Below are 16,526 nucleotides of genomic sequence, written 5' to 3'. Positions count from 1 at the left end.
TTCTTAATTCATACCCAACAGACAACAGTATGGCATTTCAAAATACAACAAAGAAAGTACTTATCTACTCAGAAGCAGCAAAGAAAAGAGGAAGAAAATAGACAAGGGGTTTATATGGAACTCGAAGGCTCTAGTTCATTGTGTGTTCATTGGATGTTCTTCTTTGTGGATTTTTAAAGTGTTTGCTGCTAATACATAATGCTAGCCTTCTGCCTTGCCATAAAATTACAGTTTGACTCAAGGGTGCGGTCTTCTGTTTCCTAAGATTGAATTTGCTTGATGCGTTTTCTCTCCTATTTTATGCATTAAAATACACTTGCTTGCAATATTGAGTTCTCACATGGTGTTTTTGTGAACAAAATTTCTTCTTTAGTCTACAAAATTATCGCCGGCCGTACATAGCGATAGAAATATTATCGCTGGCTATCGCTGAATATTATCGCCATGATAGCGCTATATTTACAATGCATAGCGCTATATCTGTAATATTTCCGAGATAGCGGTGTTTTCAATGGAACATCGCTGGAAAACCAGCGATGTTCCATTGAAACCAGCAATAACATAGCTGATACGACCCTGCGGTCTTATCAGCATAATCCATCTCCCATTAAAAGTATGCCTTAGTCAGGAATTTAACAGACGTTAAATTCCTGAGTTAAGGCTGAGGTAGCGCAATTTTTTTATTGCTGCACCTCCTTGTTAATACCGCGAAGCTGCCTTCACGATATTGGGCCCGATTCACAAAACTTACTTAAGACAAAATCCTAAACTTACTACCATTTTGGTATTCACAGAAGGCACTTACTCATTTTGGTATTCACAGAAGGCACTTACTCATTTCAGTATTCACAGTATTCAGTATTCAGTATTCACAGAAGTTAGGAGTCCTAACTTTAGGACTCCTAAATGCCTTCTGTGAATACCGAAAGTCTTAAAATTAGGATTTTTCTCACTTTAGTAGTAGTAAAGTTAGGAGTCTTAACTTTAGGACTCCTAAACTGAGAAAAATCCTAATTTTAAGACTTTCGGTATTCATAGAAGGCATTTAGGCGTCCTAAAGTAAGGAGTACTAACCTTTCTACTACTAAATTGAGAAAAATCCTAATTTTAAGACTTTCGGTATTCACAGAAGGCATTTAGGAGTCCTAAAGTTAGGAGTCCTAACTTCTGTGAATACCGAAATGAGTAAGTGTCTTCTGTGAATACCAAAATGAGTAAGAGCCTTCTATGAATACGAAAATGGTAGTAAATTTAGGATTTTGTCTTAAGTTAGTTCTGTGAATCGGGCCCTCCAACATGTGGTACATCCTTGCGGTGTAATGAAGGAGACGAGCTAGCAGTACCAGAAGATAATAGCATGCTGAACGATCAGTAATCTTCATTATTTGTCTCCATTTTTATCTCTATCTTCCTCATCGCCTTCATTTCCCCTCCTTCCCACATGGTTGTTTGGTTTGCCTTTCTACTGGAGAGGTTGACTTGTCGCTCACAGGAAGTGATCATGTGTTAGGACTCTTTTTAGGAGTAGATGTCAGAGGTCAAGGGGAGGAGCTGTAAAAGAGAATGTTTTACTGAAAGGAGCGACCTGTTATTGAGACACGATGCCACGTGGTGTAAAGAATTGGATGGGGGGTATGACCCAACATGTAATGGCCCTCGTTAAAAAAATAAATTGGAATTGGGAGAGGGAAAGTAAAGGGGTGCAACGTCAGAGAGCACCTTGCTACCAGAAGAATGCAACTTGAGTAAGGAAGTAAACCTTGATCAAGTCAACTGAAATATAGTCTGGAGCACACCCGGGAAATAATCATTAATAATAGTCAATAACATATAAAAAGATGAGCTCAGCAAGCCATAGAGCGATGGGCCGTGAGATCCTGCTTTATTTATAAGCTGCAATGTAGACCATGTTCCTATGTTGCTTACTCACCGGCTAAATCACAGGGATCACTGAAATAATATCGACCTCAAAAATATCGAGTTGCCATAATATCGTTGACAAAATATCGATGGACAAAATATCGACTGGCTATCTTTAAACAGGTAAGTACAAAAATATCGACTCTAAAATATCGAGTTACTAAAATATAGACTGTAAAAAATATCGTTATTTTTAAATGTCTTTAAATTAAGTTAAAACGAATGTAGTAATAAATATATTTATTATAAACTTACTTAAAATTATTAAAATACTGTTATATTAATAAATATTTATTTTAAATTAAAGAAATATATAAAAAAATAATACATATATATTTATATATTTTTTTTATTAAATAAACATATATAATAATTTTACCGTAGCTTAGCAAAATTGTTAACAATTATTGTAACAACTGTAGTGAATTCTACAATAGCTAAAGCGTTGGATAGCGTAGGGGTAAAATTTACTATTCCCACTCCAGTCGGTGCAACAGTAGGGAAAGCGTTGGATAGCGTAGGGGTAAAATTTACTATTCCCACTCCAGTGGGTGCAACAGTAGGGAAAGGGCTGGATAGCGTAGGGGTAAAATGTACTATTCCCACTCCAGTGAGTGCAACAGTAGGGAAAGCGCTGGATAGCGTAGGGGTAAAAATCACTATTCCCACTCCAGTGGGTGCAACAGTAGGGAAAGCGTTGGATAGCGTAGGGGTTAAAATTACTATTCCCACTCCAGTAGGTGCTACAGTAGGGAAAGCGTTGGATAGCGTAGGGGTTAAAATTACTATTCCCACTCCAGTGGGTGCAACAGTAGGGAAAGCGCTGGATAGCGTAGGGGTAAAATTTACTATTCCCACTCCAGTGGGTGCAACAGTAGGGAAAGGGCTGGATAGCGTAGGGGTAAAATGTACTATTCCCACTCCAGTGGGTGCAACAGTAGGGAAAGCGCTGGATAGCGTAGGGGTAAAAATCACTATTCCCACTCCAGTGGGTGCAACAGTAGGGAAAGCGTTGGATAGCGTAGGGGTTAAAATTACTATTCCCACTCCAGTAGGTGCTACAGTAGGGAAAGCGTTGGATAGCGTAGGGGTTAAAATTACTATTCCCACTCCAGTGGGTGCAACAGTAGGGAAAGCGCTGGATAGCGTAGGGATAAAAATTACTATTCCCACTCCAGTGGGTGCAACAGTAGGGAAAGCATTGGATAGCGTAGAGGTTACAATTACTATTCCCACTCCAGAGGGTGCTACAGTAGGGAAAGCGTTGGATAGCGTAGGGGTTAAAATTACTATTCCCACTCCAGTGGGTGCTACAGTAGGGAAAGCGTTGGATAGCGTAGGGATTAAAATCACTATTCCCACTCCAGTGGGTGCAACAGTAGGGAAAACGTTGGATAGCGTAGGGGTTAAAATTACTATTTCCACTCCAGTGAGTACAACAGTATAAATAGGCAAAAGTTCATAATTAATTATAATTTATAGAAAAATTAGTACCAAGTAAATTTATTTTCCTATACCAATTACTTTTATTTACCAATTATTTTTATTTTCATGGACAATTATTACTTAATTAAACAATTTAATTAATTAACTTAATCAATTAATTATTTATTGATTTACTTCCCACCCTATTCCCCTATAAACCCACTACTGAAACTAATTTACTATAAATTAATTATTTATCAATTAAACAATTATTATGAATTACCAATTATTTTTTATTTAATTACCTATTAATAATTATTTTACAATTAATAATAATTTACATAATTAATTAATTATATTTAAATTACTACCCACCCTATTCCCCTATAAACCCACTACCCGCTACTGAAACTAATTTACTATAAATTAATTATTTATCAATTAATCAATTAATATTAATTACCTATTATTTTTTATTTAATTACCAATTATTAATTATTTGACAATTATTATTAATAATTACATAATTAATTAATTCTTTTTAAATTACTTCCCACCCTATTCCCCTATAAACCGACTACCCGCTACAGATTTATATTACACAATTATTAAAAAGTAGTCAAAAGTTACCTTATTTTCCATTTTCTTTTGTCTATATTCTATCTAGTCGATATTATGTCTAGTCTATATTTTTGATTCGATATTTTGGCTATTAATATCGATATAACTCGATATTTTTGTAGTCGAGATTATGTCTGGTCGATATTTTGTCTAGTCGATATTTTTTACTCAATATTATGTCCTGTCTATATTTTGGATTCGATATTATGTCTGTTTACCAAATCACAGTGTACATATCTGAGCATGAAGTATGTCAGATGTATAGTATTAAGTAAAGAGGATCTCATAGTCCATCGCTGTGGCTTGCTGCACTTATCCTTGTATACGTCATTGACTATAGTTTGCGATTACTTTCCGGGAGGCTCCGGACTGTGGGGCATATTTATTAAAAAATCATGCAGTACAGCAAGTCATCTTGTTGCGCTGCGCTGCATGAGAGGGAAAGGGCAAGAATGCACTGTACTTAATAATATACAGCGCAATTGTGTCATTTCGCAGCACTGCCTAGCGCCAATGCAGGCACCCTTGCACCACGTGCAGGAAAAATGAGAAATAAACATGTTTCTCCTCGTTATGCCTCCCCTGGCGAGGCGTAGCATTTAGACGCATTCCCAGATTTGGCAGTGAGGATAAATCTGGAATGGCGACAAAATCCATGGGTGTATGCTGGGAAGGCCTCCCTGGGGCAGAGTTTGCGATTTGCGCTGCGTTGCGGTACTCTGGATTTATTAAGCCTTGCAGGGCCATGCAAGTTGCCATGTGTGGCTTGATAAATCCCACTTTGGTTTTGCGCAGCCCTTGCGCCCCCTTGCAAGGAGGACACAAACCTGCATAAATATGCCCCTATATTTCAGTGGTTTATTGGTATAGCGCAATATGGCCAGGGACTGCCGGAGGACTGGGCGCGCAGGAGTCAAAGAGGCTGACTCTCCCGCTCCACGAGTTGTGTGTGTGAGGTTGTGTGTGGGTGGAGTTGTGTGTGTGTGTGGGGTTGTGTGGGGTGGTGTGTATGTGGGGTTGTGTGTATGTAGGGTTGTGCATGTGGGGTTGTGCTTGTGTGGTTGTGTGTGGGGTTGTGTGTGTGGGGTTGTGTGTGTGTGTGCGGTTGTGTGAGTGCGTGGGGTTGTGTGTATGTGGAGTTGGGTTGTGTGTATGTGGAGTTGGGTTGTGTGTGGGGGGTTATGTGTGTGGGGTTGTGTGTGTGGGGTTGTGTGTGTGTGGGGTTTTGTGTGAGGGGTTGTGTGTGTGGGGTCGTGTGTGTGTGTGGGGGTGTGTGGAGTTGTGTGTGTGTGGGGTTGTGTGTGTGTGTGGGTTGTGTGTGTGTGTGTGGGGTTGGGTGTGTGGGGTTGTGTGTGTGTGTGGGGTTGTGTGTGTGTGTATGGGGTTGTGTGTGTGTGTGTGAGGGGAGGTTGTGTGTTACACAGTTAGGGGCTTATTTACATGTCCCTTATGCCGCCGGTGCATCAATTTAACCATGCGAACCACCCCCCTTAGGTGGTTCGGTCTCGCTCGCTGTGCTCACTGGCATTACCGTGTCCCTGACATTTTTTTCGCAAAAAGGTGTGTCACCAACATGAAAAGTTTGGAAACCTGTGCCCTATGCACTAAGGTGCAATAGTTGTGCATGTCGCTCTGCAGCCCGTTTCTGAGCCAGTGAAGGGGTAGTGAGCAGAAGCAGGCCAGATTTAACTAAATTAGGCTCTTTGCTGCTTTCTCCCTCTTGAGCAGCGCATCACAGCACAGCAACTCTGTTTCTGCATTGTGTTTCACTAAATATTAGTAAATCTGGCCCTTGATGCGCATGTTTAACCATTGCATTCTCAGGCAGTTGGTGGCAATTGAAATTAAAGATAATCTTTGTGTGATTTCTCTCTCCTTACCCTACCAAACGTTACCTATCATAACCCTCTCTCTCTCTCTTTACTTCTCTGTGTACCTTTATCCTCTGTCTTTTTCTCAGTTCCGTAACTCACCTTTGCCTTCCTAACCTCTCTCTCAATATATCCAATATACCTTACTCAACCTCTCCTCTTGCTACATCCCGCTCATGACTTTCCCTGTGGCAGCTGTTGGCATTCAAAAATGGTGGGACAAACAGTCAAGGTCACAAACACACACAGACACATACAGTCACAATCAAAAACACAGCTACACAAACACACACAATCAAAATATATCGCAAGTCAGGAAGGCACCACATTTACCAAATACAAAATAAAAGTTTCACTTACCTTAGCCTGCAGGATGCCCTCTTGTTCTTCAGTCAGTGGCTCCGACTCCGCTGAGCACGGGTGATGGCCCAAAGCAAACTACCTTAGCCAATCCAGACGCTGCTCTTATGCTGTGAAGCAGCACTAGTGAAGTGTCTGGATTGGGTAGAGCAGGCTGGTTCAGCATTCCGAAAGGCACTGGAGCCCATGCCTGCTCTCAAAACAAGCTGTCTTAGACAGCTGGGTTGGAGACTTCGCGCAACTCAAACTGAAGAGGCCACTCCTAATAGCTCATTCAATAACAAGAGGAGCTTAGAGGGAAAATTATGGGTACTAATAAGAACAAGCCCTCCACTCAGTGAAAATAATCCAAAAAGAGTTCCCAGTACCCAGGACTATAGCGAGTAAATATCTCACGGACATGAGACACTTTCCACTAAAATTCTCAGATCGTAGAATTGCGGACAACACCCGATACTATCTATAAATTTAAATGTTCATTGTCTCTAATGTCCAACTGTCCATGCACAGACTCTCTAATCTGTCAATATTGCTGATTATGGGGGGTTCAAAGTGTTTTTCAACTCGGCGCAACCAAACAAAAAATGTGTCAGCCCTATCTAGGACCATACACACACCCACACATACATAAAGATAATCTAGAAAAAATGTGTGGCGGAGAGGAAGGCACCTCACGGGCGAACACCCTCGGGGCACTCTGGTCAGATGTTTACCAGAAACTTGGCCCCTTTCTCATCATAGGTGACCATTCCTATTCCAAAATTAGTGAATACGTGAAGAAAAGCAAAAAAATAAGAAAAGGTGCAATGCAAGAAGCTTAGAGCATAACTTCTTAGACATACAGAAAAACAGAGTGAAGAGTAAAATCAACAGTCACACCTCTTGGACTTCTTTTATTAATGACTCAGGTGTGCACGGTTGAAATAAAAAGGCTGGTAGCTTAAAGTCGCATACCACTACCTGTTACCAACATGTTTCACTGCCCAGTGACCTTTATGGCAGATTCATCAGGGTTAGTACTCTGTTGCTGCACCCACTTCCGACATTTTTTAACAGGAAGCTGCCGAGTTGAAAAGAAAATTTAAAATCACGACCAGTTCTCAATCAAGAAAATCCAGATAATACTGCTTTCATTTTAAAGGAATTTCTATGTACACAACATTTCCTAATTCTAAAACAGCATGTAATCATCCACTGGTTTACCATGTGTCTTGCACCCAGATTACCCCACAACATTGGGAGGTGGGGAAAAGAGCCCGGGGGGTAGAAAAAGACAGAAGACAAGGGTATTGAAAAATGTTTTCTTTGCAATATTACCCTTATTCAGCTACGCTCACTCGTACCAGCTGAAAAGGCAGGTCTCCGCCAGGTTGTTGGTTGTCACATCAACCTGTGGAATATTCACATATAATCAATACAGTATATGTACACTGTGCGAGAAATGCATTCAAAAACTGGGCTGCCTCCATAATGGCGGGCTAGCACTAGCCAAATGCATGTTTGTACAGGGAGAGCATCCACAGAGAATTAATAGCCAAAACACACCGTAATTATTGCGATAGCAGTGTATGTAGTTACTGCAATTGCAGTGTGTGTAGGTTTTAATTTCTAATTTCCACATAGTCTATGTTAGTAAAGTCTACTAACATGTGGAAAGGAAATAGTGGAGAGAAAATAGTACAGCGCCGGTAAAAAACACTGCCAATATGAATTGCGCCGTGCGTGAGCATCAAAGGGATGGTACACGCTGGTAGCTGAAATATGCGCTGGCATGGAAACGGAAGAAACCGCCCGGTGAGTGCACTTAGACAGCCAAAGTAACCCAAAATATAGATCCCTCGCCTTACCATACAATCCGCGTTCGCGGGTGTTCAATCATCCCAGGAACGCCGGGCAGATACACGCGTGTGTTTTTTATGCCTCCCGGCTGCAACGAGTAACCTGGCGTGCCTCGCTCATGTGACCGGAACAGACCCCTGTCACGTGAGTGGGGATAAGAACGCCTCAACCCAACTAAAGGGCTGTCTTTCCCAAAACGGCCGCCATTTTAAAGTAGCGAAATCGCCTATTAGTCATGTGTAATTGAAAACATTGGTATTAAAATAAAATTAGTAGGAAAGATTATAGTTCTTTGGAGTGTTTCACATATGACCGACCTACGGACTATGGCCTTAAAGATGTTATTTGGGATTTTCAATCACACCGCGCGTCTTTTAAAAAAACGGAGGTGGAGTGGTGGCAAATATTCGGGACATGAGGTGTCAATAACAACTACAGGACTGCACTTCACAAGCCGGACGCCATTTTGTAGTAGCAGAATCACATACATAATAGTGTGTGGATCACAACAGTGGAATGAAGATAAAAACGGTAAAGTGGATTAGGGTTCTGTAGATCTTTTCACTTCTAACTGCAAATACGAGGCCTGGACTTAAAAAATGTTATTTAAAGATTTCAGACCAAGCTCACGTTTATTTGAAAGAGAGGGGCATCCCTGGCCAATGAGGGCGCTATTTGAAATTGGCAAATTGGTGTGGTGGTACAATCACACTAATGCTAGTAAGCTCAGTGAGTGTAGTCAAAGACTACCAAGATGTTTCTATCACAAGTTGTACATATTATATAAGGCTGTACCTAAACCCCCAGACTTTGGAAAACTAGTTCAAATGGTTGGATTGGCAGGTTCATAAAGCCTAATGGCCTTCAGAGACTGGATGCTTAACACTGTTTAGTGTTGACCCACTCATACTCACAATCAACACGTACCCAGGCAGGAAGCAAACAAACGGTAGCCCAATTATTTTACCTTATTCCACTCTATAATTTCATTAAGGCCACGCTTATCACTACCCTCTCTGAAAATCCATTTTGCTTCCTTTGTAATCAAGATGGACTCCACATTAGTGGGGTTGCCCTTTACTGTCTCCAGCACTGTCCATGTGAAGCTATGTTTTTCTTGACAACAATGTTGAACCAATTTCGTCGTGAGTTTCCCAGCCCTGATGGTGCTTAGGTGTTCCTGTATACGAATTTTTATTCTTCTGGTGGTGAGCCCGATGTATTGGAGGCCACAACTGCACATATGTGAATATTCCACAGGTTGATGTGACAACCAACAACCTGGCGGAAACCTGCCTTTTCAGCTGGTACGAGTGAGCGTAGCTGAATAAGGGTAATATTGCAAAGAAAACATTTTTCAATACCCTTGTCTTCTGTCTTTTTCTACACCCCGGGCTCTTTTCCCCACCTCCCAATGTTGTGGGGTAATCTGGGTGCAAGACACATGGTAAACCGGTGGATGATTACATGCTGTTTTAGAATTAGGAAATGTTGTGTACATAGAAATTCCTTTAAAATGAAAGCAGTATTATCTGGATTTTCTTGATTGAGAACTGGTCGTGATTTTAAATTTTCTTTTCAACTCGGCAGCTTCCTGTTAAAAAATGTCGGAAGTGGGTGCAGCAACAGAGTACTAACCCTGATGAATCTGCCATAAAGGTCACTGGGCAGTGAAACATGTTGGTAACAGGTAGTGGTATGCGACTTTAAGCTACCAGCCTTTTTATTTCAACCGTGCACACCTGAGTCATTAATAAAAGAAGTCCAAGAGGTGTGACTGTTGATTTTACTCTTCACTCTGTTTTTCTGTATGTCTAAGAAGTTATGCTCTAAGCTTCTTGCATTGCACCTTTTCTTTATTTTTTTGCTTTTCTTCACGTATTCACTAATTTTGGAATAGGAATGGTCACCTATGATGAGAAAGGGGCCAAGTTTCTGGTAAACATCTGACCAGAGTGCCCCGAGGGTGTTCGCCCATGAGGTGCCTTCCTCTCCGCCACACATTTTTTCTAGATTATCTTTATGTATGTGTGGGTGTGTGTATGGTCCTAGATAGGGCTGACACATTTTTTGTTTGGTTGCGCCGAGTTGAAAAACACTTTGAACCCCCCATAATCAGCAATATTGACAGATTAGAGAGTATGTGCATGGACAGTAGGACATTAGAGACAATGAACATCTAAATTTATAGATAGTATCGGGTGTTGTCCGCAATTCTACGACCTGAGAATTTTAGCGGAAGAGTGTCTCATGTCCGTGAGATATTTACTCGCTATAGTCCTGGGTACTGGGAACTCTTTTTGGATTATTATATACACTCCTAATTGCTGCCAATCAGTAGCAATGACTCACTTGCCCCATCTCGGCCTCACTCTCCATTCAGAAGAAAGCTGGAAAAATAGTATGGTAATATCATAATTTTATTACCATTTTAGTATTCAAGCTTTCAGCACAGCAGTGTGTGTGTGTGGGGGGGAGGGAGGGGGTTGACACTCCTCCACTCGTATGGAGGAGCTTCCACTTAACTTTACCTTCTCCCTCTCTATCACTGTGATTACATCTATCTCTATCACTCTTGATCCCCTCACTCTACCATAGCTCTCTTTTTACCTCATCTCTCTCTGGCCTCAATGCTCTTTTTTTCTTCAACTTTTCCTGTATCTCTCCTCCATCTATATCTATCTTTACCTCATCTCTCCCTCCATGTCTCTGTTACTTTATCTTTCTGTCAGCTCTTTATCCAACTCGCCAGTGAGTCCCCTTCACCTCTCTCTCTTTCATAAACACAAATTTATTTCTGGATCTATTTTTTCGTCTCAGCTCATTCAATCCCTATCAAATATCATCATCATCAAAAAGCTTTATTTCGACAAGTTTGTCATAAAGGCATTTACAGCATAAAATACAAGTTGACTGTTTAAGATTTTTTCCGTCAAGTAGGAACATTTCAGGGTAGATTTATGAGGCCCTTGCGCCACGTTTACGCCGCTGTTGCGTCACGCAAGGCGGCGTAAACGTGGCGCATCCCTACGAACGATTTACAACGTGACGCATCTAGGCAGATGCGTCACGTTATAAAGCCCTGCGCCGCTTGTGAGCGTTCCGGCGCAGGGTGGGCGTTCCGGGGCAGGTGCGCCTCGCAAAAGTGGCTGAGTGAAATCTATGAGATTTCACTCAGTCACTTTCATGGCAATGCTGCGTCAAAACCCTGCGCCTGCTTGAAGCAGGCGTAGGTCTTGACGCAGCATTGTTCAGATGGGGAACCCCCGAGCCTTGCTGGAGCTGCGTCGCGCTTGCGACGCAACTCCAGCAATGCGCCACATTTCCGGCACAGATGCGTCACGCATCTGTGCCGTTTTTGCACCATGGTGCGCCACATTATAAATGCGGCGCACCATGGCTGGCGGAGCTGTGGCGGAGCTGTGGCGCACTGTGGGGCATGTTAACTGGCGCATCCCTGGGGATGCGCCAGTTAACATAAATCTGCCCCCTAGTTTAAAAATGATCAATTCATCTGAAATACATTTTAAAAATCAAATCATATTACTAAAACACTGGAAAGCAGCAAATATACTTAGTAAAGACATAAAAAAGGTTAGGGACCACAGCTCGGAGGAAAGCAGCCAATAATTCTTACAGATGTCATTAACATTTATAACGGGATACAGCTGATGAAAATCAGAACATATAGATTAAAACACCAACAAAATAGGGGATGTAAACATTTCAGAGATGTCGACCGCACCAAGGGCCTTATTTATGAAGGACTTGCGCCGCCGATGCGTCACTTTTTCCCATGTTAAAAGTGACGTACCGGCGGCGCAAGTCCTTCATAAATAAGGCCCCAAGTCTCCACATAAGCGTTAGGATCTGAATAGCGCCCTGTGCGAGAATCAGAGCAACGCCCTGATGTATGAAATTTTAACGTATCCAGAGACTAAAAAGATGGCACATCTTATCATTAATGTTGTAAAAACCGGCAAGAGTTAGATGTTGTACAAAATGCAATGGGTATACAAAACCTATGCTCCAAGAGAATAAACTTCTGGCAACTTTGGCAAACCATAGTGATATCGAGGGTAGTTGCGCTGGACTTTACATATTAGGGGGCAGATTTATGTTAACTGGCGCATCCCCAGGGATGCGCCAGTTAACATGCGCCACAGTGCGCCACAGCTCCGCCACCCATGGTGCGCCGCATTTATAATGTGGCGCACCATGGTGCAAAAACGGCACAGATGCGTGACGCATCTGTGCCGGAAATGTGGCGCATTGCTGGAGTTGCGTCGCAAGCGCGACGCAGCTCCAGCAAGGCTCGGAGGTTCCCCATTTGAACAATGCTGCGTCAAGACCTACGCCTGCTTCAAGCAGGCGCAGGCTTTTGACGCAGCATTGGCTTAAAAGTGACTGAGTGAAATCTCATAGATTTCACTCAGCCACTTTTGCGAGGCGCACCTGCCTCGGAACGCCTACCCTGCGCCGGAACGCCCACAAGCGGCGCAGGGCTTTACAACGTGACGCATCTGCCTAGATGCGTCACGTTGTAAATCGTTCGTAGGGATGCGCCACGTTTACGCCGCCTTGCGTGACGCAACAGCGGCGTAAACGTGGCGCAAGGGCCTCATAAATCTGCCCCTTAGTTACTCACGTTAGCCATTGATTTTAATCTAATTCACCACATCCACCTTAAGAATTTGGCTATGGGGTTAGGGTAACATATAGAAGGGTCCGTCATAAAAATTCTCAAGGCAACATTACTTTTTCTTGTACCCAAACTCTTGCAAGTCTACACTAACCAGACTTTACGGGAGCTGAGTAGGCAGGACAGACAAACAAAATGTGCAAATAGGTTTCAGCATGCTGAGCGCAATGGGGACACCTTTTATCTTCTAGTTTTGACCATTTAACTATAAAGGTTTTTAGGGGCAGGGTACTCACTCTGAATAGAAAATACATTTTGCAATCAAGGGGTTTAGTTATAATATCCCAGTAGGGTTCAAAACAAGGACTGGGTTTGGTTATGATGAATCTCCCAGTCAGCGTGGTACTATCACTCGCTCCAAAGGTATTTTTCCTCACCGTTTCCCAGTATCTTTCCTTTATAGCTTCTTTGGGTAGAGACTGCGTGCTAGATGGTTTATCCCACAGGTTTGGCAGACCCATAGCCATCAGTGTCCCTTTAATATCTCTGAGTCAACTTATTTTATGGATGTGGTCTGCCTCCATAACATCCCCAAGACACCTTGCATAAGCAGACAAAACAGGGGTGCTCCATATTCTACGTCAATACAATAAGGGACAGAGTCTAGCTAAATCAACCAGTGAATCCCTTCCTAAGTCACTAAGCAAGGGGAGGGTAGGGGTGCTTTTAGGAAGACTAGTGATTGTTCGTAGAAATCTGTTTTCGGCAGATGCTAACTTAGTCAAATTCTCGAACCCCCAGAGCTCTGATCCACATGGGACTGAACTCATCACCTTTGTACTGTAAATCTGTAAAGCAGGACTAACTGGTTTTGTCAGAGATGTTCTGAATTCTTTGCTTAGGACTCCTGCCAGTTGACAGTGTTTTAGTGCCATCGTTTTGAAGTGGAGTCTCCATTTCATCATTTTCTTCAGAGTGGCACCTAAACAAGTAAAGGCATCCACTTGCTCTAAGGGCACCCCCTCCGTAACAATTTTGCCAAAAAAAGATCGATGTTTATAAAAAATCATAAGTTTGGTTTTGGCTGCATTAATCTTTAAGCCTCTGAGCTTACAAAATTCTTTGATTGAAGCCAATGCACACTGTAACCCACTAGGTGTTTTTGAGATAATGAGCATGTTGTCAGCAAACATTAAGATAGGAACCTTTGAACCTGCTAAGGTCGGGGCTTCAGTAGATATAAGAGATAAGAATTTAGCAGTTCCATTAATATAAAGAGAAAACAGCGTTGGGGTCAAAATACACCTTTGGCGCACTCCCTTTTCTACCCGAAATGGTTCAGTGATGTTCCCTTGCTTGCCCCAGTGTGTACAAGCAAAATTATTCTCATGAAGGCGAGCTAAAAGGGTTAACAGGTCCATCGGCATACCTATGACCCAGAGCACCACCCACAGCTTGTTACGGTACACTAAATCAAAAGCCGATTTTAAGTTGACAAAAGCAGCATATATGCTGCCTTCACCAAGCACCACTGTTTGCCAATATATTAAGATAAATCTAAAAATCTGATCTATTTTGCTAATGTGCACAAGAAACCTGGCCTGATGTGGGGTCAATTTATCAATTCATGAAGCTTTATTCGGCACATTAAAAATGACCATAAAAGCACAAAACATGTATAATGCCAATATTACGGAGTACAGAACATATATAAAAAGGTATCATAAAATACAGACAGCATTCCTAAAATAAAATACTTTTACGTGCCTTGATAGAACAATTTTAAAAAGTTGCAGTAAAAAAGCAAATATCAGCGGACTCCATAGTAAATTCATCGCCTGATTAACAATACGTACACCATATTTGATAAACATGGGTTTCAGATAGGCTAATCTAAAATTCATGTACAATTTACAAATCAATAAAAAGGGCAAAGTGCTTTGTTTGGTAACGCCATCACATAGACAAGGCCCAGTTGGATTATTTCTTGAGGTTAGGCAAGGCCACTAAATGATGTGCCACGCCAATCCTCAACCTGGTTAGCACATGCTTATGGGATGGCCTAGTCACCATGGCAAGGTAACCTGGAAAACCTTCATTCATGTTGTATTTACAGTAAAACATGACTGTGGACATAGATCCATATGCTGAGGCCCGTTTCCTTGCTTTATGGGCCAGGAATGTAGTTTTCAGCTCTACTTTGGATATCTTAGATGCCGCACTATGATCAGTCAGTACATTGATATTAAATATTTCTGAATAACAGTCTGCAACATATTTTAACCATGGGATATTGCGAGATTTATCCAGGGATAAACAGTCCTCAATAATAGATCTACTAAAAGCCGGCAGGTGAGCCGGCCTGCTTAGGAAAAGAGGGCTCAGGCCTGAAATGCTAGAACTGGGACAGCAGTCTCAGAGGCCACACTGACACCCGCTTCAACCAAGCCCCTGAGCCACATCGGACCGCACCGGGCTTTGGTGTCTTGTACTTTAAAAATCCTGAGGACTCAAGCCCCTCACTGGACCATGCAGCACAAAGCCCCAGAACCCCACAAGGACTGCAGTGTGCTCTGCTGTATTTTATTTTTTTAATCCTGGGGCATCCGATCCCCACTACGCAGACCATGCTGCACACGGCCCCAGAGTCCCTCCCAGGCCTCAGAGGACTCTGGGGGTTTTTACTTTTAAAAATCCTGGGCCACCCCACCCCAACACCTTGGTCCCTGCCGCATAAATCTTCAAGAGCCCAACGAAGACATCAGAGGGCTCTGGGGCTGCAACAGGAGCCTTGTGCCTCAGGCCCCACTGCTGAACTTTCACTATTTGGGCCACAACTCAGAGGCTCAGCAACATGGAAGTAGACTCTGGGGGTCGAATACCTATGCTTTGGACCTCGACCCATACCGTAACCTCCTACCAACCTTAACAGGCCCCAGAGCACCAACGTGACCATTTTGGGGCTCGAACATAAGACCATGGACACCAGTACCGGAGACACCATCTGTGCCAGGCTTTGGCCTCCGAACGCCCTGAGAACCATGCAAAAACCAGCACCCCAGCCTTGAGACCCCTCACAAAGGACACAAGTGGGTGAGTACTCAAACCAATATTTTTATTGCTAAATTGTTTAGGATATTTTGCAGCCTCTGGACCCCTTAAAACAACAGTGAATCCTATATAAATGTTTCTAGGCACTGTAAAAATCCTAAGGTTGCAGCCTTGTGCATACTCGAAAGCTGTAGTGTCATTCACCATAAATACACAACCACATTGTTCTAAACATTATTTAAAATGTTAAGACAGTGAAGCAGGCCCTCCCACCCCCCACAAAACAACCAACACTATTCACATTAAATACAATCCCCCATTTCATTAAGGGACATTTAAAACGACAACATTATATCTCCCCCAAGTCCTCTAACATTATTCACATTAAACACACAACCACTATGCAGTAAACATTATTTAAAGTTTTAAGGATGCAAACCTTTGCCACCCCTATACCAATCTCATTATTCACAATAAATGCATTCCCTCAGTACTTTAAATACACCCTTAATACCTTAAGACTGTATCAATGTGCCACCCTTAGTTATTTACCTGCAGCAGAACACAGCATGCAGCACCATTCTGCGCCTGGTTATTCTGAGCCATTCTTTTTCTCCTAAAGGTCCCCAAACATAAAAAAAGATGATTTGTGGATGTTTCGGGAACTGCTGGTGTGTAGAGTTGGGCTTGGGTGGCCTTTTAATACATAGAACAGGAGGGTGTTTGGGCACAAATAGGTGTTGAGGGTTTGGGTTTCACTGAGCATTACCTGCTTGTTAGTGTGAAAGCACACACAA

This window comes from Lissotriton vulgaris, chromosome 2_1 (assembly GCF_964263255.1).
Source record: "Lissotriton vulgaris chromosome 2_1, aLisVul1.2, whole genome shotgun sequence".
Taxonomy (NCBI): Eukaryota; Metazoa; Chordata; class Amphibia; order Caudata; family Salamandridae; genus Lissotriton; species Lissotriton vulgaris.
The sequence above is the reverse complement of the archived record's forward strand: the minus strand, read 5'-3'. Positions refer to the sequence as shown.